This window comes from Podarcis tiliguerta, assembly GCF_965153285.1.
Source record: "Podarcis tiliguerta genome assembly, chromosome: 8".
NCBI classification, from domain to species: Eukaryota; Metazoa; Chordata; class Lepidosauria; order Squamata; family Lacertidae; genus Podarcis; species Podarcis tiliguerta.
This window is the reverse complement of record NC_139541.1, coordinates 82915101-82937944: the sequence shown is the minus strand read 5'-3', so window position 1 is coordinate 82937944 and position 22844 is coordinate 82915101. Positions and strand designations below refer to the sequence as shown.

Genomic DNA, 22844 nt, shown 5'->3' with positions numbered 1-22844 from the left:
ACACTGAGGTCCAGCTCCGAGGGCCTTCTGGTGGTTCCCTCACTGAGAGGAGTGAGGTTACAGGGACCCAGGCAGAGGGCCTTCTCGGTGGTGGCGCCTGCCCTGTGGAATGCCCTCCCATCAGATGTCAAGGAAATAAACAACTACAGTGGTACCTCGGGTTACATACACTTCAGGTTACAGACGCTTCAGGTTATAGACTCTGCCAACCCAGAAATAATACCTCGGTTTAAGAACTTTGCTTCAGGATGAGAACAGAGATCGTGCTCCAGTGGCGCGGCAGCAGCGGGAGGCCCCATTTGCTAAAGTGGTGATTCAGGTTAAGAACCGTTTCAGGTTAAGAACGGCCCTCCAGAACGAATTAAGTACTTAACCCGAGGTACCACTGTACCTGACTTTTAGAAGACATCTGAAGGCAGCCCTGTACAGGGAAGTTTTTAATGTTTGATGTTTTATTGTTTTTTAAATATTCTGCTGGGAGCTGCCCAGAGTGGCTGGGGAAACCCAACCAGATGGGTGGGGTATAAATAATAAATTATTATTATTATTATTATTATTATTATTATTATTATTATTATTATTATTATTTTCTGCCAGGGATTCTTTAGCTGCAATCCCTGCATTGCAGGAGGTTGGACTAGATGATCCTTGGGCATCCCTTGCAACTTTGCAATTCTATGATTTTCCTGCCGTGCCCCCCACTTTCTGCCCACCCACAGCAGAGAGCAGTGGCGTAGCGTGGGTTGTCAGCACCCGGGGCAAGGCAAGTAATTTGCGCCCCCTAACCCGGGGCAAGGCAAGTAATTTGTGCCCCCCCTCCGCTGCACTGTCCCTCCCCCAGATAGTCCCTCTCTCTCTCTCCGCACCGCACCGCACGCCTGGCACCCTCCCCTCCACAGTGGGCGGCGACCCGGCGGCTCGGATCGGATTCGCACAGCCAGCACTGCTGTGAGAGAGAGTGAGCCAGTGAGAGAGAGTGAGCCAGGTAGGGGCAGAGAGCTGCGAGTGCAAGCGCGCCCCCCCCCCAGATGTTGCGCCCGGTGCGGCCGGGGCCCCCTGCACCCCCCACGCTACGCCACTGGCAGAGGGTGACTGCAAGGCGCAAAGGAAGCAAAGGTCCTCCCCCTCTGGTTGGCTGAGCTTCCTTGCCAGCGTGTGCCAACGCACCAGCCCCTGCCCTCTCGTCCTCCTTCTACAATTGGAAGAGAACCGGGTGCTCATCATTGCTTTATTGATCATCTGGCATTAAATGCTCTTGCCTTAAATGTATCCCCAATTGATCTGAGCTCAGGCTCTGCACAGCTCCTGCCAAGCCTCCTATATTGCTCTGTGGCTGGTTTGCTGGGGAGAGAGAACAGGGCGTGTGTCCCAGTTCCGTGCCAAGCCAGGGCCCACAAGCCCCTTTGTAACTCTTCCTCCTCCTAGCACAAGGACTGGATGACCCCGGTGTGCCCTTTGCGGGGCTTCCCTCCCACTTGACCCAGAAGCTGCGGTCAGTGCTGGCAGGAGGAAGGCCTTCTCTTCAAATCTGCCCTGGTTCCCCATTTACTACTGGGCCAGGTTCAAGGTGTTACAATTAGCATACAAAGCTGTTAACAAGCTTCGGAAAACTTTACCTATGAGATTGCCTGACTCCTGATTGCTTGTAAGAAGCTGGCCATTTAGTGTGGCACTTTGTAACTCCCTGCTGTAGCAGGAACCCCCCCCCCCCCATCATTCAGTTTGTACAAACTTCTCACACTCACACACTACATACTCTACACTTCTGTTATAAATTCATAGAAAATCCACCATACATCAGATTTGCACTGTTCCACTTTTATTTTACTCCATGAGGGAAAGACTACAGAATGGGGAAGGTTTGATACAGGCCGCCATAATCCCTTCACCATCCCAGCACATCCACAGGAGCCCTGCCCAGTTGCTATGCCAACCCTGATGATCCCAGACAGAAGACAATCAAGATCACAAAGAACTTGCATATGGGAGTGGATTCAGCATGATCAGATTTCCCTCAGGGGGCAGGAAACTGCGACTACCTTTTGTCTTCAGAAAATGACTCCTGGGGAGGGGGAAAGAGGGGAACCAGCCAGGTGACGGGACACTCAGGTTACCACCACAACTCCTCCCTCAACCCCTCCTTTCTGTAATGTATGCATGATGTTTCTGGGGGTGGGCTTGACCTAGAGGAGGGGAATTTCAAAAGTTTTCATAAGGTCTTGCACACCATTTTTCTGGGTCTTTCCTCTCTCCTGCGAGTGAGGGGAACACCCTGCTGCAACAGTTCAATAAAGGCCAAGCCTACAGGCTGCTGATTTGCTCCAATTTACTCTGGTTGGTGTCTTTACTTTTTGTCCAAGGGAGCCCTCGGATTTTTCCGCTAACACTGCCTACTGATATCGAACAGGCGTCTTTGCTGCACTCTTTTCACTGCCTGCTAAAAACACTCCTGTTTGGGCAAGATGCTGAGAAATGCTGGTCCGACTTTGAACCTGTTTGAGTATTTTTAGTCTTTTGTATGTTCTAAACGTATCCTTGCATTCCATCCCCCCCCCCCGATTTTCTTGTTTTATTCTTTTTTCATAAAATGCTTTGAGCCATGGGTAGGCAAACTAAGGCCCGGGGGCCGGATCCGGCCCAATCGCCTTCTAAATCCGGCCCGTGGACAGTCCGGGAGTCAGCGTGTTTTTACATGAGTAGAATGTGTCCTTTAATTTAAAATGCATCTCTGGGTTATTTTGGGGGCATAGGAATTCGTTCATTCCCCCCCCCCCCAAAATACAGTCCGGCCCCCCACAAGGTGTGAGGGACAGTGGACCGGCCCCCTGCTGAAAAAGTTTGCTGACTCCTGCTTTGAGCTTTTTCGGCTTCTTTTTGCAATCAATTACCGTATTTTTCGCTCTATAAGACGCACCAGACCACAAGACGCACCTAGTTTTTGGAGGAGGAAAACGAGAAAAAATATATTCTGAATCTCAGAAGCCAGAACAGCAAGAGGGATCGCTGCGCAGTGAAAGCAGCAATCCCTCTTGCTGTTCTGGCTTCTGGGATAGTTGCGCAGCCTGCATTCGCTCCATAAGACGCACACACATTTCCCCTTACTTTTTAGGAGGGAAAAAGTGAGTCTTATAGAGCAAAAAATACGGTATTTCATGAAATAAATAGTGGCTGGTGTGGAGTGGAGGCCTTATTCCTCGCGAGGGCTTAGCAGGGAGGAAGCAGTTTGGGTCCCTTGGTTAGAGCAGGCAAGAGTTTTGCTTTTTATTATTATTCCTGAGCAGTGTTGACTCAAAGGAGCATCTCTGGGGGACTTTATGGGCTGCTTCCAGGATCAAATGCCACCAAATACCAGTTGCTGGGAAACAGAGATGGAGAGGGGCTTGGTGTGGTTTTTTTTGGGGGGGGGTCTATTGTGATCCTGCCCTGCTTGTGGACTTCCAAAGGCATCTGGCTGGCAGAGCAAAGGAGAGGGGCCTTTAGCCTGATACAGCTGGAGCATTTTCCCTGACCATCTTGGCTGTGGGTCCTGCCAGACAAAGCTTCTCACAAGGGCTGCAGATTCTTGGGCCAGGATATTGTTTCTGGGTTTTCATTGGGGTCAATATTAAATTGTGTATGTGTGTAACACAAATTTCATGTTATAACGTGGCGCAACAGTTATAACAACACATGGAAATCAAAAGACGTAAAACAAAACTAAAGATATTTACATAGAATGGGCACAGCTGTACGTTGGTTAAAGTAACAAAGTCCAAGTAAGGTCTGATTGCCGAAGAATGGATGCTTTTGAATTCTGGTGCTGGAGGAGACTCTTGAGAGTCCCATGGACTGCAAGAAGATCCAACCTCTCCATTCTGAAGGAAATCAGCCCTGAGTGCTCACTGGAAGGACAGATCCTGAAGCTGACAGAATTACAAGCCTGGTAGATGAAGGGAACGCAGTGGATGTAGCCTACCTTGATTTCAGCAAGGCATTTGACAAGGTGGACTCGATGGCCCTTGTGGTCTCTTCCAACTCTATGATTCTATGATATTCTTGTAAAGAAGCTGGTAAAATGCGGTCTTGACCATGCTACCACTCAGTGGATTTGTAACTGGCTGACTGACTGGATCCAAAGGGTGCTCATCAATGTTTCCTCTTCATCCTGGAGAAGAGTGACTAGTGGGGTGCCACAGGGTTCTGTCTTGGGCCCGGTCTTATTCAACATCTTTATCAACGACTTGGATGATGGACTCAAGGGCATCCTGATCAAATTTGCAGATGACACCACACTGGGAGGGGTGGCTAACACCCCAGAGGACAGGATGACACTTCAAAACGACCTTAACAGATTAGAGAACTGGGCCAAAACAAACAAGATGAACTTTAACAGGGAGAAATGTAAAGTATTGCACTTGGGCAAAAAAAAATGAGAGGCACAAATACAAGATGGGTGACACCTGGCTTGAGAGCAGTACATGTGAAAAGGATCTAGGAGTCTTGGTTGACCACAAACTTGACATGAGCCAACAGTGTGACGCGGCAGCTAAAAAAGCCAATGCAATTCTGGGCTGCATCAATAGGAGTATAGCATCTAGATCAAGGGAAGTCATAGTGCCACTGTATTCTGCTCTGGTCAGACCTCACCTGGAGTACTGTGTCCAGTTCTGGGCACCACAGTTCAAGAAGGACACTGACAAACTGGAACGTGTCCAGAGGAGGGCAACCAAAATGGTCAAAGGCCTGGAAACGATGCCTTATGAGGAACGGCTAAGGGAGCTGGGCATGTTTAGCCTGGAGAAGAGGAGGTTAAGGGGTGATATGATAGCCATGTTCAAATATATAAAAGGATGTCACATAGAGGAGGGAGAAAGGTTGTTTTCTGCTGCTCCAGAGAAGTGGACACGGAGCAATGGATCCAAACTACAAGAAAGAAGATTCCACCTAAACATTAGGAAGAACTTCCCGACAGTAAGAGCCGTTCGACAGTGGAATTTGCTGCCAAGGAGTGTGGTGGAGTCTCCTTCTTTGGAGGTCTTTAAGCAGAGGCTTGACAACCATATGTCAGGAGTGCTCTGATGGTGTTTCCTGCTTGGCAGGGGGTTGGACTCGATGGCCCTTGTGGTCTCTTCCAACTCTATGATTCTATGACTTTGGCCACCTCAAGAGCAGAGAAGACTCCCTGGAAAAGACCCCGATGTTGGGAAAAATTGAGGGCATGAGGAGAAGGGGACGACAGAGGACGAGATGGTGGGACAGTGCTCTCGAAGCTACCAGCATGAGTTTGACCAAACTGCGGGAGGCAGTGGAAGACAGGAGCGCCTGGTGTGCTCTGGTCCAGGGGATCACAAAGAGGAGGACACGACTAAACAACAACAACAATTTTCCTAGGAGGGGGTGGAATAGGAGAAACGTTGGAGGGGATGGATTACGATGTCCCTCTTCTCAAGGGGAACACTAGTCTCACCCAAGCTTTCTCTTTCTTTGCAGTTTTGGCTCCCCAGGTGCAGCCCGCTCCTCTCCCCCCCCCCCCCGCCAGCACACAGCTGGATTCAATCTAAGCATCCTCTTCCGGAATAAGGAACCACAGCTCCCAAAAAGAGAAGCGCATTTTTCCACTGCAGAGACGCCTGAAAACGAACGTGCTGCCAACGGCTCCCTTGCTTTTCTTTCCCTCCCGGAACAAGGGCTTTTGGGATGCTGGACGAAGCCCTTTTGCACTTTTTCATTTCATTTCACTTTTTATTCGTATGCAGTCTTTCCACATCGCTACACGCGAGGCGGTTTGCAAGCTGGGAAAACCACGGGACGTGCGTCAAAGATGGTGCACCAGTGTTGGGCTGGCGGGGGAGGCAGATGGACGGGCCCCAGGTTTGCAGAGTCTGCCCTAATAATAATAAAAAATATTTTTTTATTGATACCCCACCCTTCCCGGGCTCAGGGTGGCTAACAACAAATTTAAAACACTTAATTGATACAACAAAAAACAGCATAAACTACAGTATAAAGCGTGAATAACAATAAATTCACAATTCAAAAATCAGTTTAGGGGGGAAATTCATCCAATAAACAGATGATGCCCTAGTGGCAGCGGGAGAGGGGCAGGGCCTTCCTAGCCTTTGCGCCCCCCCCCTTGGCCTGGCATGGGTGGGGCTGGCGCAGGCTGTTTGTTTTGAGAGCAAACAATTCCTTCCTTTCCACCCTTTGTGGGAGCCGCCCTGGCCAGCAAGAGCGGCCAACACCCAGGGGTGGGTCCCCAGGCAGAGCGAGGGAGGCTGCACATCTGGGGACAACGGCAGGGGAGTGTTTACCCCCCCCTGCTCTGGCCTGGCATCTTCTTAAGGGCTCCTGGTTTCTGCCCAAGGGCAGGCGGGCAGAGCCTATGCTGAAGAACCACACAGAAAGGACCTTGGGGGTGCCTTGTCGGCGTTTTGTAACCCTCTCCCCCCGCCGCCAAGTTTATGTATTTTTATCTCATGAAATTTATACACCGCACAATTTTTATTTTTAAAAAACCTCAAAGCGGTTTACAAAAGAAGGATACAAGAATAAAGTTATCAGTAAGAAGCATTTAAGGCCTTCGGGATGTCAGAACAGCGATAGACGAAAAACAGACCCAAACTCGCAACCGCTTTCTAAGCTCAGCCAAGCGAGAATGTTTAAAGTAGGCTCTGCCTGTATCAAGAGGCAGGGAGTTCCAAAGGCTCAGGTTCTGGCAAACACTAAAAAAAAAAAGGGTTCGGGAAAAGGGTGATCCGCCCTTGGGGGGGGTCTAGGCCAGTGGTCCACAAGGCAGGTACAGAGTTTGGCTCTAGGGGCCCATCCAGGCAAGAATCAGGAAAAAGCGGCGGGGCAGAGAGGAGACAGGCGCGGCCCGCTGCCTTTTGCTGTGAAAGGGCTTCTGCGAGCATGTGCAGAGTGCCTCCCTTGGACCAGCCTCGAGAAATAAGCCAGCGGGGCTGGCAAACGTGGTGAGAGAGCCTTGAACCCCGGTCCCCTCTCCGCTTTCCCTTTCATGGTGCGGGGCGGGGCTTAAGACAGGATTTGCATAGTCGCATCACGACGAGGTGGGCGGGCTGAGCGGACGGGCTAATTTGCATGCGGGGACTCGCGCGGACCAATAGCCAGCCTCGGTGGGCGGGGTCGGCAGAACTTTGTAAATAACACCGGGCGGGGAGGGAAGGAAGGAGAGAGCGAGAGAGCGCGGCGGTGACGTGCTTGTCTTTGCATATTCAGGAGCGCGGAGCCAATAAAAACCAGCGGAGGCGCGGGAGGCGGAGTTTTGCGGCGAGAAGAGCGCGCCGGCGGGGGAGGGGCGTGTCCTCGTTTGCATATCGCAGAGCCGCGGGGGCGGGGCCGAGTCCAGCTGGAGTCAAGGCGCGTGCGCGGAGGAGCCGAGGCAGCGGCGAGACGAGACGGGGCGTCCGCAGCGGAGAGAAGAGGCGGATCTGGAGGATCGGGCGGGGGGCTGGCGGAGGAGCAGCAGCAGCAGCAGCCGGGGAGGGGCGGCCCAGGGCGGCAGCAGCGGAGGAGGAGGAGGACCCGCGCCGGGCTCACCGTGGATGCGGAGCCGGGAAGAGGCGGCGGAGGAGGCGTCGGAGCCCCGCCGCACCCGGGTAAGGCGAAGCGGGCAGCGATGGGATGCAGGGATGGATGGGGTGGAAGGGGGGGTTGGGAGGGGAGTCTCCCCTCCTCTCTCCTTCTCTTTCCCTCTTCTTTTTCCGCGCACCGACGACGCCCCCCCTCCTCCCGCGACGCCTCTTTCCGGGGATCCCCGCCGCCCCCGCCTTTCCGCATACCTCTCCCGCGCCCCCTCCCCTCCAACAGATCCCTCCCTCCCTCCGCCTCCCACCCCGCCTCGAGTGACAGCTGCGAAGGGCACAGGCCCACCTCTTGCTCCCCCCGCCTCAAAAAAAAAGCAGCCTTGCTCGGAAATCAAAGCGGACGGAGGGGAGGGATCGCATCTCTTTGGTTCCCCCCCCCCGCCGCAAGCGCGCCGCCTCCGCCGCCTCCTCCTCCGGGGTTCGCTGCTTCTGTCGGCAGGCAGCGGCGCCCCCGGCTGGGCAGGGCTGCGCCCCTTCTGCCTCGCCGGCCCCCCGATGGGGCCTCGCGGGATCGTGGTCGGGGAGGGGGTGGGGAGCAGTTGCCCCACCCAGTCCTGGGCCGGGGGACGGGAGAATGGGGCTCCCCCCTCGCCAGTACTTCAGGATCGACGTAACTGGGTGGGTGGGGTTAAGAGGGATTGCGCAGGGCCAGGCGTTTGGGGAGGGGGCCTTCTGGAAACCTGGCCAGCGCCGAGCGTCCCCTCCCCGTTGTTCCGGAGAGATTCGGGATGGAATTCCCCCCGCGGATGCCAGGAAAAGGCCCGTGGGGACATTTGGGGGGGGGCTCCCTCCCACTTGAGAAGTGCACAGGTTGGGTAACGCAATAGGTGGTTTGTTTGGGTGTCAAGGGGTAGAGTCGTGGGGAGTTGGTTTCCCCGTGGCAAAAAAACGACGTGATGCGTCCTGCAAATAAGTTGGGGAGCATTCATGACCTCCATCACCCCAAATGGCTGGTAGCATTGGGTGGAGCCCCTCAATTCTCTGTTCTTGGCTGTCGGGGAACAGATTGTTGTTATATATATATATATACACACACACACACACACACATGCCTGGGAGCCTGTTTGCACCCTTGGCAGGCGTGTATTTAAAGGTCCCCCCTCCCCAGGGCTCCTTGGGGGCCTGTTGATGACTGCAGATGAGACCCCACGAGTGAGTCCTGGCTTCCTGCCTGGCAGAATGAGCATCTGGGTCTGATCTTCACCCCAACCGCTGGATTCGGAGGAGGCATGTGATTTGGGGTGGGGGGCTCCCTCTACCTTCCGAGGCTGACTTTTGAAAGGATCTGCGGTGTAGAGCAGGTGGCCCCCAGCAAGCCACATCCGGCCCTTGCAGTGGGCAAAGGGGGCTGGGTGCTAATGACGCTTCAGCAATCCCTGGGCAGAGCCCCAATGCAGAGCCTTCCCTCTTCCCCTGGGTGCTGGGTGCCCAGGGCTTGGGGAGATTCTGCCTCGGCTATTTTGAGGCCAGTCTAGAGCCCCACCCCTGGTTTTATTTCCCAGCTTCTCAACTTGCTTCTTTCAAGATAAACTTGGAGGTCATCTTGTCCCAGGCCCCTCTGTGTCCAGAAACTGCTTTGTTTAAAATGTCGTGCCCCGGGTTAGATGGCAAGATAAGAGCATGGCGCCTCTGAACATGTGCAAAGTGAATTTCTAATGCCCACCGACCCTGGTGCATCTGGGACTTGCGAGTGTCTTGCTTCCAGGTGTTCCTGTATTGAGCCTCACCTCAGAGACAATCTCTCCTTAAAGGCCAGCCCAGGTTTGGATGTTCAGGTCAGAGGTGGGGGTCAAAAGAAAAGCCGTTGCTGCGAGTCGGTGTAGACAACACTGCTTTGTATGCAACAGGGTCCTGGCTAGGGTTAAGGAATCTTCCAGCCTTCCTCTCATTTTTCTGCAAAATCTTAGCCAGGGGGGAGAGAGAATTGGAATGGATTTGGAGAGCTCAGTAGCTGCTCAAGCAGAGCCTTGCGAAATGACAAGCACTCGTCAAGAGTGCCTCTGAGCACATTCAGCGCTCATTTCCGTTCTCCGCTATACATCTCCTTGGGCTCTGCTTGGAGGACGTTCTTCCTGTGGCACTTCCAACTCAACATGCTGCTTTTTAGAAGAAGAAGAAGGAAAAAAAACTCCTTGAGATCTGCCTCTCCATTCCACCCCAACCAGTGATTTTAGATTCTCTGGCTTCGCTCACTTCCAGATGCAGCCAGACAGCTGTGCTGCATTGAGGGGGGGGGTGCTCCCCACATTAGAATATATATACCAGAGCCTGTGGACGCGGGTGGCGCTGTGGGTTAAACCACAGAGCTTAGGACTTGCCGATCAGAAGGTCGGCGGTTCGAATCTCCGCAATGGGGTGAGCTCCCGTTGCTCGGTCCCTGCTCCTGCCAACCTAGCAGTTCGAAAGCACGTCAAGTGCAAGTAGATAAATAGGTACCACTCTGGCGGGAAACGGCATTTCCCTAGCTGCTCAGAAGCGGCTTAGTCATGCTGGCCACATGACCCGGAAGCTGTACGCCGGCTCCCTTGGCCAATAAAGTTAGATGAGCGCCGCAACCCCAAAGTTGGCCATGACTGGACCTAATGGTCAGGGGTCCCTTTACCTTTAACAGAGCCTGCTGGAGCCTTGTGGGAGGGAGTTCCACAGTTTAACTCTGTCCTGCATTGAAGGAGGACTTCTTTTAATCCGCCCTGAATCTTCCAGCATTTCTGCTTTGCTGGCTGTCCATAATTCCTGGCCCTGCGAGGGATAAAAAGGCTTTCTTCTTTCTTTGAGCCGTGATAGCTCTAGATTGCGGGAGGAATCTACTCATAATCCAGTAGATCCCTGCCTTCTTGGGGTTGGCAGGATATCCCTAAGGTGGTGTTGGTGTGTGTTTTGGGGGTGTTCCAGTGGAGGCCACCATCTGTCCCCCACCCCCAGGATCCCTCTGCCCCACAGAGAGCGGAAAACATCACTGCCAGAGCAAGTTGCCTGAATCCTGCCCTCCTTGGGCATCTCATGCCTGGGCAATGCCGAAGGTGGACCACCTTGGGGATGTGATGTACCTGGGACCATTGAGTGCCTGTTTTTTAAATTAGGCATGGCCTACCTGTGGGTGAATGTCCCCACAGACCAGAAGGACGTTCCCCTAAGGTCAGGTGTTTTGGGGCATTACCATAGGATGCAGGATGCGGGTGGCGCTGTGGGTTAAACCCCAGAGCCTAGGACTTGCTGATCAGAAGGTTGGCGGTTCGAATCCCCACGACGGGGTGAGATCCCATTGCTCGGTCCCTGCTCCTGCCAACCTAGCAGTTCAAAAGCACGTCAAAGTGCAAGTAGATAAATAGGTACCGCTCCGGCGGGAAGGTAAACGGTGTTTCCGTGCGCTGCTCTGGTTCGCCAGAAGCGGCTTAGTCATGCTGGCCACATGACCCAGAAACTGTATGCCGGCTCCCTCGGCCAGTAAAGCGAGATGAGCGCCGCAACCCCAGAGTCGGCCACGACTGGACCTCATGCTCAGGGGTCCCTTTACCTTACCATAGGATGCTGCCTATGATCCACCCAGCTCAAAATTGTCTGCAGGAGCAATGGGGTTCCTTTGCTTCTCCAGAGGTCAGTGGCCTCCCACCCCCACCAGCCCAGTGTGGCCATGGGTGTGGCATTCAGGAATTTCTGGAGTGGTCTCCACAAGTACCCCAACCCTGGCCGGCAGCAGCCCCCTCGAGAATCCTGGGCAGGGAGATTCTTACCCCGACTTGGTTGTGATGTTGTCCATTGAGTCTGGGTCCTGCGCTCAGGCTCTCGGTCGCTTCGCTATGGCCTCTTCCCAAATGGAGAGGCAATTTGCACATGCCCAGAGGTACCCCACCAAGCCCTGGCACTGAACATGAGCTGCTTTGGAGCACCCAGAAAAGACACTTTCCCCTCCTTGCAAAGATGCTCTTACTGTTTGGGGGAGGAAAAGGCAATGAGCAGAACAGACAGCGATGGATCCAGCCAGGGCTGGTTTAGGGAGGTTCCAGTTGTGGCCTTGGGGTGTGGGGAGGCCCCCCGACCTTTATCACCATGGCTCTGACCCTGACCCTACTCTGAGTAGGCGGGAGCAGCCGAAGGCCCCATGGCAAGAGCTTCCAGAGACCCTTTTTCCAGAGGGCCAAAAGGTGTGACTCTGCTGCTTATGGGGCAGTTTTGCAAGGAACCCCTCTGCCTTGGTTAGCAGCTGATTTGGGGTTTGGGGGGCCGGCATCTGAGACAGGGGATTGTTTCCCTGCCCCTCCCATGTCTGGACGCAGAAGGGCAGCCGAGTTCATGGCTTCCCAGACCACGGGCAACAGGCAGGAAACTGGGAAATAATCTGCAATTATTGCTGCCCATTAAGGCGGCCCAATTAGCTCCGGAGAGGCGCAGCTGCTGTTTCTTTGCCGCTTTCCTCCGCTGGGGGAGCGGAAGGACTCCTGGGGTCTCCCCTGGTGACGCAAGGGGAGATGGGAGCTAGGATTCCTGGGTTCTCTGCTGAGGGGGGGCCGTGTTTGGACAGGCCAGGCTGCAGCACAAGGGCGGAGAATCTGGCTCCTGAGATTTTCTGGTCTGTTTGGAGCAGAACACAGTGGGCGGGAGGGAAAGAGGATTCTGTTCCAGTTTGGCAGACAGGGCATGTGAGTCATTGGGCATCTGTTTCGCAATTATTATTTTTTGAAGCGGGGGGGGGGGGGAATTGTCCTCTCCCTAACCCTACGGGGCTGGTCACTCTTGTTCCCATTTTGCAGACGGGGGGATGAGGTCTGTTGTAGCTTCTCCCTTTGGGTGCAGCACCCTTTAGAAGCTTGGTGGATCAGCCTGTACAGAACAGTCCAGCGTCCTGTTCTCACGGGGGGGGGGGGCGCAGCCAGGTGCCCCTTTTGGGAAACCCGCAAGCAGGAATTGAGGACGGAAACACTCAGCCTTCCTGTACATTCCAGCAACTAATATTCAGAAGTATTGCTTCCTCTGGCTGTGGAGGAGAGCACAGCCGTGGTGGATAATAGCCGTCAATCGGCGTCTCCCCTTCCATGAATCGGTCTAACCCTCTTTTAAAGACATATACCTGTAGTTTTTTTGTGGCCATCGCTTCCTCTTGTGGGAAGGAGTTCCACAGTCTAACCCTGTGCTGCATGGAGAAGGACTTTCTAAATGTCTATTAAAAAAAATAATAATAAATTTTATTTATATCCCACCCTCCCCGGCCAGAGTCAGACTCACACCAATAAAATCACAGCAAAAACATAATAGGGAGAAAAAACCCCAATTTAAAATACAGGTTAAAATGCAGCCTTGTTTTAAAAGTAGCCCATAGATCATAAGGGGAGGGAAACATAAGGGTCAGACTGAGTCCAAACCAAAGGCCAGGCGGAACAGCTCTGTCTTGCAGGCCCTGCGGAAAGATGTCAAGTCCCGCAGGGCCCTGGTCTCTTGTGACAGAGCGTTCCACCAAGTCGGGGCCAGTACTGAAAAGGCCAATCTAACCACCTTGCAACTTGGGACCTCCAAAACGTTGTCATTTGTGGACCTTAATGTCCTCCGTGGGGCATACCAGGAAAGGCGGTCCCGTAGGTACGAGGGTCCTAGGCTGCATAGGGCTTTAAAGGTCAAAACCAGCACCTTAAACCTGACCCTGTACTCCACCGGGAGCCAGTGCAGCTGGTAAAGCGCTGGATGAATGTGATCCCGTGGCAAGGACTCCGTATTGCTTCTTCCTCGACTTTTCCAGCAAGCCAACAACCCAAAATGCTGCAACCTTTTATCCTTGGGGAATCCCTCTGTCCGCCCCCGTCCCCCCCGCCTTGTTCCAATTGGCTGCTCCTTCCTTTATTTGCAGCCCCCACCCACCCACTTCCAAGCTTCCTGTAATGTGCAGCCTTTTGTGGGGTGGGGGTCCCACAGATCTTGCACGCAGAGGGGTCAAGTCTGGGGCTGACGCCCCATGTCATCCTCCTGAAATAGGAGTAGGGGCGAAGGCAAACCGAGACTCTCCCCCATCTTGTCCCGACTGGGGGTCCCGTATGGGAGAGAATCTCCCAGCCATGGGGCCTACGTCTTGCCTGGAGGGGGGCTCTGACACCCCCTTCCAGCTGACTCGGCTTGGCTCCACAAGCTCCAGAATTCCCTGGGCTTTTGATGGCTCTAAGTCAGGGGTCAGCAAACTTTTTCAGCAGGGGGCCGGTCCACTGTCCCTCAGACCTTGTGGGGGGGGGGTATATATATTCTGGAAAAAAAAATGAACAGATTCCTATGCCCCACAAGTAACTCAGAGATGCATTTTAAATAAAAGGACACATTCTACTCATGTAAAAACACGCAGATTCCTGGACCGTCCGTGGGCCGGATTTAGAAGGCGATTGGGCTGGATCCGGCCCCCGGGCCTTAGTTTGCCTACCCACGCTCTAAGTGGCTCAGAGGCGATGACTCTCCAGGTTTCTGTAGGTCTGCTTTGCTTTTGCTCCCCATCAATCGGCTTTAAAATGGGTGGGTGGGACGAGAGACCGTTTCTGGGGCAGGCTGGGGTAAGGCGCAACGGCCCTGGTGTGTGGGGAGGTGCCCAGGTTGCGGGGTGTGTGGTGTGGGGATGCTGGTCTGTGCCATCCCAGAGTCACCGCAGAGTTGGGGGTCTGCTCCGATCCACAGTGGTGGAGGGGCTCAGTTGTTAGATCGTGAGACTCTCAATCTCAGAGTTGTGGGTTCAAGCATTGGACAAAAGATTCCTGCATTGCAGCGGGTTGGACTAGATGACTCTCGGGGTCCCTTCCAGCTCTGTAAATCCTGGATTCGGCTCTTCGCTGGCGCTGCTGCGGATGGCAGCCGGAATCTATCCCTGACCGAGGGAGCTGTGGCCTTTGTCCAAGGCAGTGTCTCTGGTCTGGCTGCCAAAGGGCGAAGGCTGGGAATCCCAGGTGTGGATCTAGAGGGCGGGGGGGGGGGTTCGTTGCCCCCACAAGAGGGTGATGCTGCTGAGAGGGGAAGCAGCTCAGACACAGAACAGCTGCTCTGCCTGTAGAAGGCCTCAGGTTCAGTCCCGAGCAGCCTTGCCTTGTCTAAAACTCTGTTGCTGGAAGTCAGGGTAGGCAATACTGAGCTACCTGGACCGATGGCCTGGCTCTGTAGAAGTAATAATAATAATAATAATTTATTATTTGTACCCCGCCCATCAGGGAAGCGTCATGACTTGATCCTTCTCCACCTCGTTACACTCCAAGGAGTGCAAAAGGGAAACAGGTGACCTCAGAGGTTCTAAGAAGTTTTTTTTTAGGCTTGCCAGGGAACTGAGCAAGTTGCTTTGATATTGGACTGGGATAATAATAATAATAATAATACTAATAATAAAAGATTTTATTTATATCCCGCCCTCACCAGCCGAAGCTGGGCTCAGGGCGGCTAACAACAATCAAAATAATCCAACATTCTAAAAACATTCATTATAAAATTAATTAAAATCAAATTGATGGCAACCGTTAAGCAAAATTCTGTGCAGATTGCCAGAGGAGGGAGTCAGGCTGGGCCCTGACCAAAGGCCTGGTGGAACAACTCTGTCTTGCAGGCCCTGCGGCAAGATTTCAAGTCCCGCAGGGCCCTAGTCTCTTGTGACAGAGCGTTCCACCAGATTGGAGCCGCGGCCGAGAAAGCCCTGGCTCTAGTTGAGGCTAGCCTAACCTCTCTGTGGCCTGGGACCTTCAGGATGTTTTTATTTGCAGACCGTAAATTTCTCTGTGGGGCATACCAGGATAGGCGGTCCCGTAGGTACAAGGGTCCAAGGCCGTGAAGGGATTTAAAGGTTAAAACCAGCACCTTAAACCTGATCCTGTACTCCACCGGAAGAAAGCCGTTCCCCCCCAGAAGTATGGTTGGACCAAGGCGGTGCTGAGTGCCCTGGCACTGGAGCCTTTTATAAAATAATAGCTTTGCTTCAGCCCAGGTCCCCTCCCTCCTGGGCTGCAGGAATCATAAAGTCACAGAATCTTACAGCTGGAAAGTACCCTGGGGTCATCTAGTCCAACCCCCTGCAATGCAGGAATCTCAGCTAAAGCATCCATGACAGGTGTCCATCCAACCTCTGCTTAAAAACCTCCAAGGAAGGAGAGTCCACCGCCTCTCGTGGGAATCTGTTCCACAGCTCTTACTGTCAGAAAGTTTTTCCGAATGTTTAGTCGGAATCTCTTGTAACTTGAAGCCATGGGTTCGAGTCCTACCCTCCAGAGCAGGAGAAAACAAGCTTGCTCCCTCTTTCATGTGACAGCCCTGAAGATATTTGAAGATGGCTCTCATATCTCCTCTCAGTCTTCTCTTTTCCAGGCTAAACATACCCAGCTCCTTCAACCGTTCCTCATCAGGCTTGGCTTCCTGACCCTTGATCATCTTGGTTGCCCTCCTCTGCACACCTTCCAGCTTGTCAAAATCCTTCTTAAATTGTGGTGCCCAGAACTGGACACAGTATTACAGGAGGGGCCTGACCAAGGCAGAAGAGAGCAGGACCAATAATAATAATAATAATAATAATTTATTTATACCCTGCCCATCTGGCTGAGTTTCCCCAGCCACTCTGGGCGGCTCCCAATCGAGCGTTAAAAACAATACAGCATTAAATATTAAAAACTTCCCTAAACAGGGCTGCCTTCAGATGTCTTTTAAAGATAAGATAGCTGCTTATTTCCTTGATATCTGACGGGAGGGTGTTCCACAGAGCGGGCGCCACTACCGAGAAGGCCCTCTGCCTGGTTCCCTGTAACCTCACTTCTCGCAGGGAGGGAACTGCCAGAAGGCCCTTGGAGCTGGACCTCAGTGTCCGGGCAGAACAATGGAGGTGGAGACTGGACCAAGGCCGTTTAGGGCTTTAAAGGTCAGCACCAACACTTTGAATTGGGCTTGGAAACGTACTGGGAGCCAGTGTAGGTCTTTCAAGACCGGTGCTATATGGTCTCGGCGGCCGCTCCCAGTCACCCGTCTAGCTGCCGCATTCTGGATTAGTTGTAGTTTCCGGGTCACCTTCAAAGGTAGCCCCACGTAGAGCGCATTGCAGTGGTCCAAGTGGGAGATAACCAGAGCATGCACCACTCTGGCGACACCCACTGTCAGCACTGCAGGGTTGTTGTGTTGCAATGGGGGCTCTCTTGGGTGTCTCCCTCCCCTTGGCAGCCTGGGCTGGGCTGAAGGGGGAGAGCAGGAGACAGCCTAGCTGATCTCCGTGTCTCCGGGAAAACTCTCCAGCGGAGATATGGATAATGGCTTCTCTTCCTCTCCACCCCCACCTCCCTGCTTTCTCCTAGAAGGCTGAGTGATGCGCAGAGAGGATGAAAGCCATGAAAGCCGATAAAAGCTGTTCCGCTAATGGGCCAGGGCGGAGGAGGAGGCAGGCAGGAAGCCAGGAGGGAGGCGCTGGTGCTGGTACCAGATGCAGGAAGTGGGGGGGGGGGGGACACACACCTCCCTTTGGACCCGGCTTAGAAGGGCATCTGCTTCCACGATCATAGGAGAGTAGAATCGCAAGGGCTACCCAAAGTTCCTCTAGTCCAACCCCCTGCAATGCAGGAATCGCAGCGGAAGAATTCCTGACAGGTGGCTGTCCAATCTTCTTGAAAGCCTTCCAGGAATCTCTTCCTAATGTTTAGTCGGAATCTCCTTCCTTGCAATTCGAACCCATCGCTTCGGCTCCTCTCCACCGGAGCCGCAGAAAGCGAGCTTTGCTCCATCTTCTTCCCCGTGAGGGTCCTTCAGGTATGTCACCTCTCCTTCCTGAACCTGTGAGGATCTGCATGGACCATCTGTCCTGGGGCTCCTGCAGCACCAGATGCCAGGATTTGGCCCCAGGAGATACTGGCTAAATCTCAAAGAAGCGTAACAGCAAGCATGGGCAGGTGTGGAGGACTCCCTGGTCCCGAATGGGGTAACTGTGCCCCTGAAGGACCAGGAGCGCAGCCTGGGAGTCATTTTGGACTCGTAGCTGTCCATGGAGGCGCAGGTCAATTCTGTGTCCAGGGCAGCTGTCTACCAGCTCCATCTGGTACGCAGGATGAGACCCTACCTGCCCGCGGACTGTCTCGCCAGAGTGGTTCATGCTCTGGTTATCTCTCGCTTGGACTGCTGCAATGCGTTCTACGTGGGGCTACCTTTGAAGGTGACCCGGAAACTACAACTAATGCAGAATGTGGCAGCTAGACTGGTGACTGGGAGCGGCTGCCAAGACCACAGAACACCGGTCTTGAAAGACCTACACTGGCTCCCAGTACGTTTCCGAGCACAATTCAAAGTGTTGGTGCTAACCTTTAAAGCCCTAAAGACCTCGACCCAGTATACCTGAAGGAGCATCTCCACCCCCATCATGTGGCTCAGACACTGAGGTCCAGCTCCAAGGGCCTTCTGGCGGTTCCTTCTCTGTGAGAAGTGAGGTTGCAGGGAACCAGGAAGAGGGCCTTCTCAGTGGTGGCACCCACCCTGTGGAGCGCCCTCCCACCAGATATCAAGGAAATAAACAACTACAGTGGTACCTCGGGTTACATGTGCTTCAGGTTACATACGCTTCAGGTTACAGACTCTGCTAACCCAGAAATATTAACCTCGGGTTAAGAACTTTGCTTCAGGATGAGAACAGAAATCGTGCAGCGGCGGCGGGAGGCCCCATTAGCTAAAGCGGTGCTTCAGGTTAAGAATAGTTTCAGGTAAAGAATGGACCTCCGGAATGAATTAAGTACGTATCCAGAGGTACCACTGTACCTGACTTTTAGAAGACATCTGAAGGCAGCCCTGTTCAGGGAAGTTTTTCAGGTCTGAAGTTTTTTTCCTTTTTTTAGTATTCTGCTGGGAGCTGCCCAGAGTGGCTGGGGAAACCCAGCCAGGTAAGTGGGGTATAAGTATTATTTTTATTAATATTATTGTTATTACTACTACTACTACTACTTAGTGAGTGGGGGTGTGTGTGGTTTGTGCGTGACCCACCGCAGAGTTTTCCAAATCTTGCTGTTGACTCCTGAAAAGGCGCAATTCTTGAGCCTCAGCACCTATTACACTCACCCTAGCCTCTGCCCAGGCTCCTAGCTCTGAGGCTCACCCCACCACCATCTCTTGGTTTTTGTCCTGGGCTTGAAGGTCCCTGGAGGAAGACACCTCCCCCCCCCTTTAGAGGGGGCACATCTGAGGACACCCCCCTCTCCCGCCCCCCCCTCTTTGCTTGTCTGGGACTGGCTCCCATCTGCTGAGCCAGCGGCTGGTGGCAGCTGAGGAAACAATCCCACCGTCCGTCGCCCCCCCCCCTTCTGCCTTTCGGCCAAATGTTTGCCCAGCCCCAGTACAGCTGGTGTGCTTGGACCAGGCACTGGGATGGGGGCATAGAAACCGGGGAGGGGGCTTGTCAGGACACACACACAGCTGTTGGCTCCCCAAACCCATTCAGGGGCAGCTGTCTTGCCCGGCAACGGGTTCGCGGGGGGTGGGGGGCCCTGCGCGATGCTCTTTTGTTTCAAACAGGTCTGGTGCAGCTGTTGCAAGGGAAAGTTTGACTTTGCAAAAAAGAAAAGGGGGGGCTGCCTTTAAACCAGCCCCCCTCCCCATTCCCTGTAGAATCTTTTTTTTAAAAACTTTTTTTTTTATTCAGAATTAAAACAAAACGTATTATCCAGAAACATATCATCCTTATTTCTCCCCCATTTTTCCTCCCTCCTCCCACACAACTCCACCCCCACCCCAGCTTCCCTCAGTTCCGGCCTCTGATTTCTCTAAGAATGCTGTTTTTCTGCATGTTATAGATCCTCAAACTATTTAGCTGATTATCATCAATAAAAAGTTTGTCAATGTTTATTCAGAGCCAGCCAAGGAGTCCAGTTCGCTCGGTTGCGTCTTCAAATACTTTGTAAAGGGCTCCCATTCGCCTTTCAAGTCACAGTTATCCTTGTCCCGTAGCTTATATGTCAGTTTTGCCCGTTCTGCACCGTCCGTCAATTTTTCTTGCCGTGATTCTTTAGTTGATGTTTCTTCAGTCTTCCATCCCTGTGCTACCAGAACTCTCGCGGCCGTTGTCGCATACATGAAGATGTTTTTCAACTTTTTTGGCAGGTCTTTCCCTACAATCCCCAACAAAAATGCCTCGGGTTTTTTTAACAAATGTTAAATGGAGTTCCCTGTAGAATCTGCTTGGGGGTCTCCATTCATCTTCTCTGCTCCTCGGCGCACCCCCCATCTGCACAAGAGGGGTCAGAGTTACGGGGGGGGGCGGCTGTACCAGGCCACTGTCTGTACCCCTTTTGTGTGTCTCCGCAGCCGGCCGTCTGGTGGGGGTTGGGGGGGAAAGATTGGCTTTGTGGCCATTGTGTGGGGCACACGCGTCACACAAAAGAGAACACTCCATCTCCCCCCCCCCTCCTGCTTGTCCTCTTCTGTTGTCCTCGTCTGGCTATTTTGGTGGGGGGGTGTGTGCCTTTAACAGCTGGCCGGGGCCATCTGTGAGATGAGAGGAGCCGTGGGGTGGCGGCCACCGTGGGGAGGGAGGGAGGGAGGTATCTGCAAGCTGCAGAGAGGCGGTGCAGCAGGCAGAGGGGTCTCTGCGAACTTCCTCTGCAGCACAAGAGTAAGAATGAGGATCCGCGGTTTCCCTCTGTTGTTGGGGTTGGGCTGGATGACCCCATGGGGTCCCAATTCTCCAATTCTGTGAATTGCAGGGATTCCTGCTAGAGGGGGAGGCGACAGCTCCTGACCACAATTCAATGACCTGGGAAGGAGCCTTGGCAGTTAGCGGAGTTGGTAAGGGCACGGTGATGATGCATAGGCCATGGGTTTGATCCCCGTGTAGGTGCATTTTCCTTCATTGCAGCGGGTTGGACTAGATGACCCCATGGGGCTCCCTTTCCAGCTCTAGGATTCCGTCATTCAAAACGGGAGTTCCAACCCCATCGGATTTGGGATCCCTCTGGGCAGCAGCAATGCTCCAACAACTTGAGCTGGCCGAGTTCTGTGAATTTGCAGCGGGTAGCCAGGGAATGTTGCAGTGCTTGGAGAAAAAAGCAAGTGAGCGAAAGGGGAAAGAGAAAAGTTTCTCTCTCTCTCTCTCTCTCTCTCCCTCTCCTTCTTCATGCAGTGCCACAGGAACTCCTTGCCACAGGAGGCAGAGATGGCCGCTAACATGGGTCACTTTAAAATACCGTATTTTTTCACTCCATAAGACACACCTGACCATAAGACGCACCTAGATTTTAGAGGAGGAAAACAAGAAAAAATATATTCTGAATGAAACAGTGGATGTATGATTTTTGTGGTTCATGCTGTGGCCACAGACATGTGATCTGACGGTGAATTTGGGGTGACCCAATGCAAAAAGCCTGAGGATCCATGCGGATCCGTGCTTTGTAACCACATTTGTGCATTGTTGCAGCCCCAGGTAACAGTGGTTTTGGTGCAGGCTGTAGCCATGGACATGCTATGTGATCTGATGGTGAATTTGGGGTGACCCAATGCAAAAATCCTGAGGATCCATGAGCTTTTACCTCCCCCCTCCAGGCAGCCTCCCCTAGCATCCCTTATCTCTCTTTGATCCCACCGATCAGCTGTTTCCTTTCAATACTCCCTTCCCTCTTAGTGTCTTTCCCCTTAGTGTCTTTTCCTTAGCTGGAGCAGTTTTTTGCTCCTCCTTTTCTTCTAATTTCTCTCCTCATTGCTTTAGTCTTCCCTGTTTCCCCCCCTTTGCTAGTTCGCTGTCTTTACCTCCCCCTTCCCAGGCAGCCTCCTTTATCTCTAGCATCCCTTATCTCTCTCCCCGATCAGCCAGCTATCAGTGGCTTTGTTTCAACGCCCACTTCCCTCTTTCACAAAAAATAAGAGCATGATCTGCTTTTTGCCCCTGGGCAATTCGGCTCCAGGGACTACACATTCGCTCCATAAGACACACAAACATTTCCCCTTACCTTTTAGGAAGAAAAAAGTGTGTCTTATGGAGCGAAAAACACGGTAGGACTAGACAAATTCATGGAACGATGCTTCTGAATCCCAGTTTTTGGAAACTGCAGGAGGGGAGAGAAGTCTTGTGCACGGATCCTGCGCATGGGTTTGGTTTCCCTCTGAGGCCCCTGGGAGACGAGGTTGCTGGGCCAGAGGAGCCTCCTTGGGCCTGATCCAGCTGTCCTTCTATCCAAGGCCTCTTGCTCAACTCCTGAGCATAGCTGTCAATGTTTCCCTTTTTAAAAAGGGAAATTCCCTTATTCTGAATAAGATTCCTCGCAAGAAAAGGGAAAAGTTGACAGCTATGCTCCTGGGTGATGGCTCTTTTTGGCTTCATGGCTTCTCCGCGCCCCCCCCCCCAAGAAATCCTACCCTCAATCCACCCCAGGGAATGCAGACTGTGGCTTGGAGCCCTTTGTGGAGAATGTGGGGCCGGAGCTGACCCCTCCCCAGGCGATGGCTAAGTAGCTTTGACCTCCTGGCCTTGGGCCGGGTCAGGGGGGAGCAGCTGGTGGCGGCCAGCCCCTTCTGCTGCAAAGAAGGCCACTTCCCCACTTTGGTGGGGCTCCTGTGCACTTAGCAGTATTGCTGCAGGCTGATATTTGCTGCCAGGGCAGCAGAGCCCCCTCCAGGAGGAAAAGGGGCAACCCCTTTTTCCCTCGTTCTGCAAAGTGGGTGGGGGCCCTCCTGTGTTGTACCATCTGTAAGTTTAATGCTCACCTGTGGCAGGGGGCTTATTTAAGAACCTCAGGAGTTCAGTGCTAGGACTTTGCCTTGCGAGACTGCTCCTGAGCACGTGGGAAGTGCCTTTCCGCCCACGTCCAAAATTTGTTGGGCACATTTTGCACCTGGCTACCAGCCACTTGGGATGCGGGTGGCGCTGTGGGTTAAACCACAGAGCCTAGGGCTTGCCGATCGGAAGGTCGGCGGTTCGAATCCCCGCGACGGGGTGAGCTCCTGTTGCTCAGTCCCTGCTCCTGCCAACCTAGCAGTTCGAAAGCACATCAAAGTGCAAGTAGATAAATAGGTACCACTCCAGCGGGAAGGTAAACGGCGTTTCCGTGCGCTGCTCTGGTTCGCCAGAAGCGGCTTAGTCCTCCTGGCCACATGACCCGGAAGCTGTACGCCAGCTCCCTCGGCCAATAATGCAAGATGAGTGCCGCAACCCCAGAGTCGGCCACGACTGGACCTAATGGTCAGGGGTCCCTTTACCTTTACCAGCCACTTGCTGCCACCAAGTGATGTCTGTCACCTGACATTTCCACCCTCTGGAGGGGCGTGCCTGGTGCAAAATTCGACGATCTGGACCGTTTTCTCACGCCAGCGACACAT

General features: G+C 53.2%; 1 protein-coding gene across 1 annotated transcript in view; it reads left to right on the top strand.

Moving 5' to 3' along the window:
- Positions 1-7364: 7364 nt before the first annotated feature.
- The window catches only part of NUMBL (NUMB like endocytic adaptor protein), a 35677-nt gene continuing 20197 nt past the window's right edge, over positions 7365-22844 (top strand). Inside the window, exon 1 of the mRNA XM_083455637.1 lies at positions 7365-7595. The gene's annotated coding sequence lies outside the window, so the exon portion shown is untranslated. The remainder of the gene's footprint in view (positions 7596-22844) is intronic.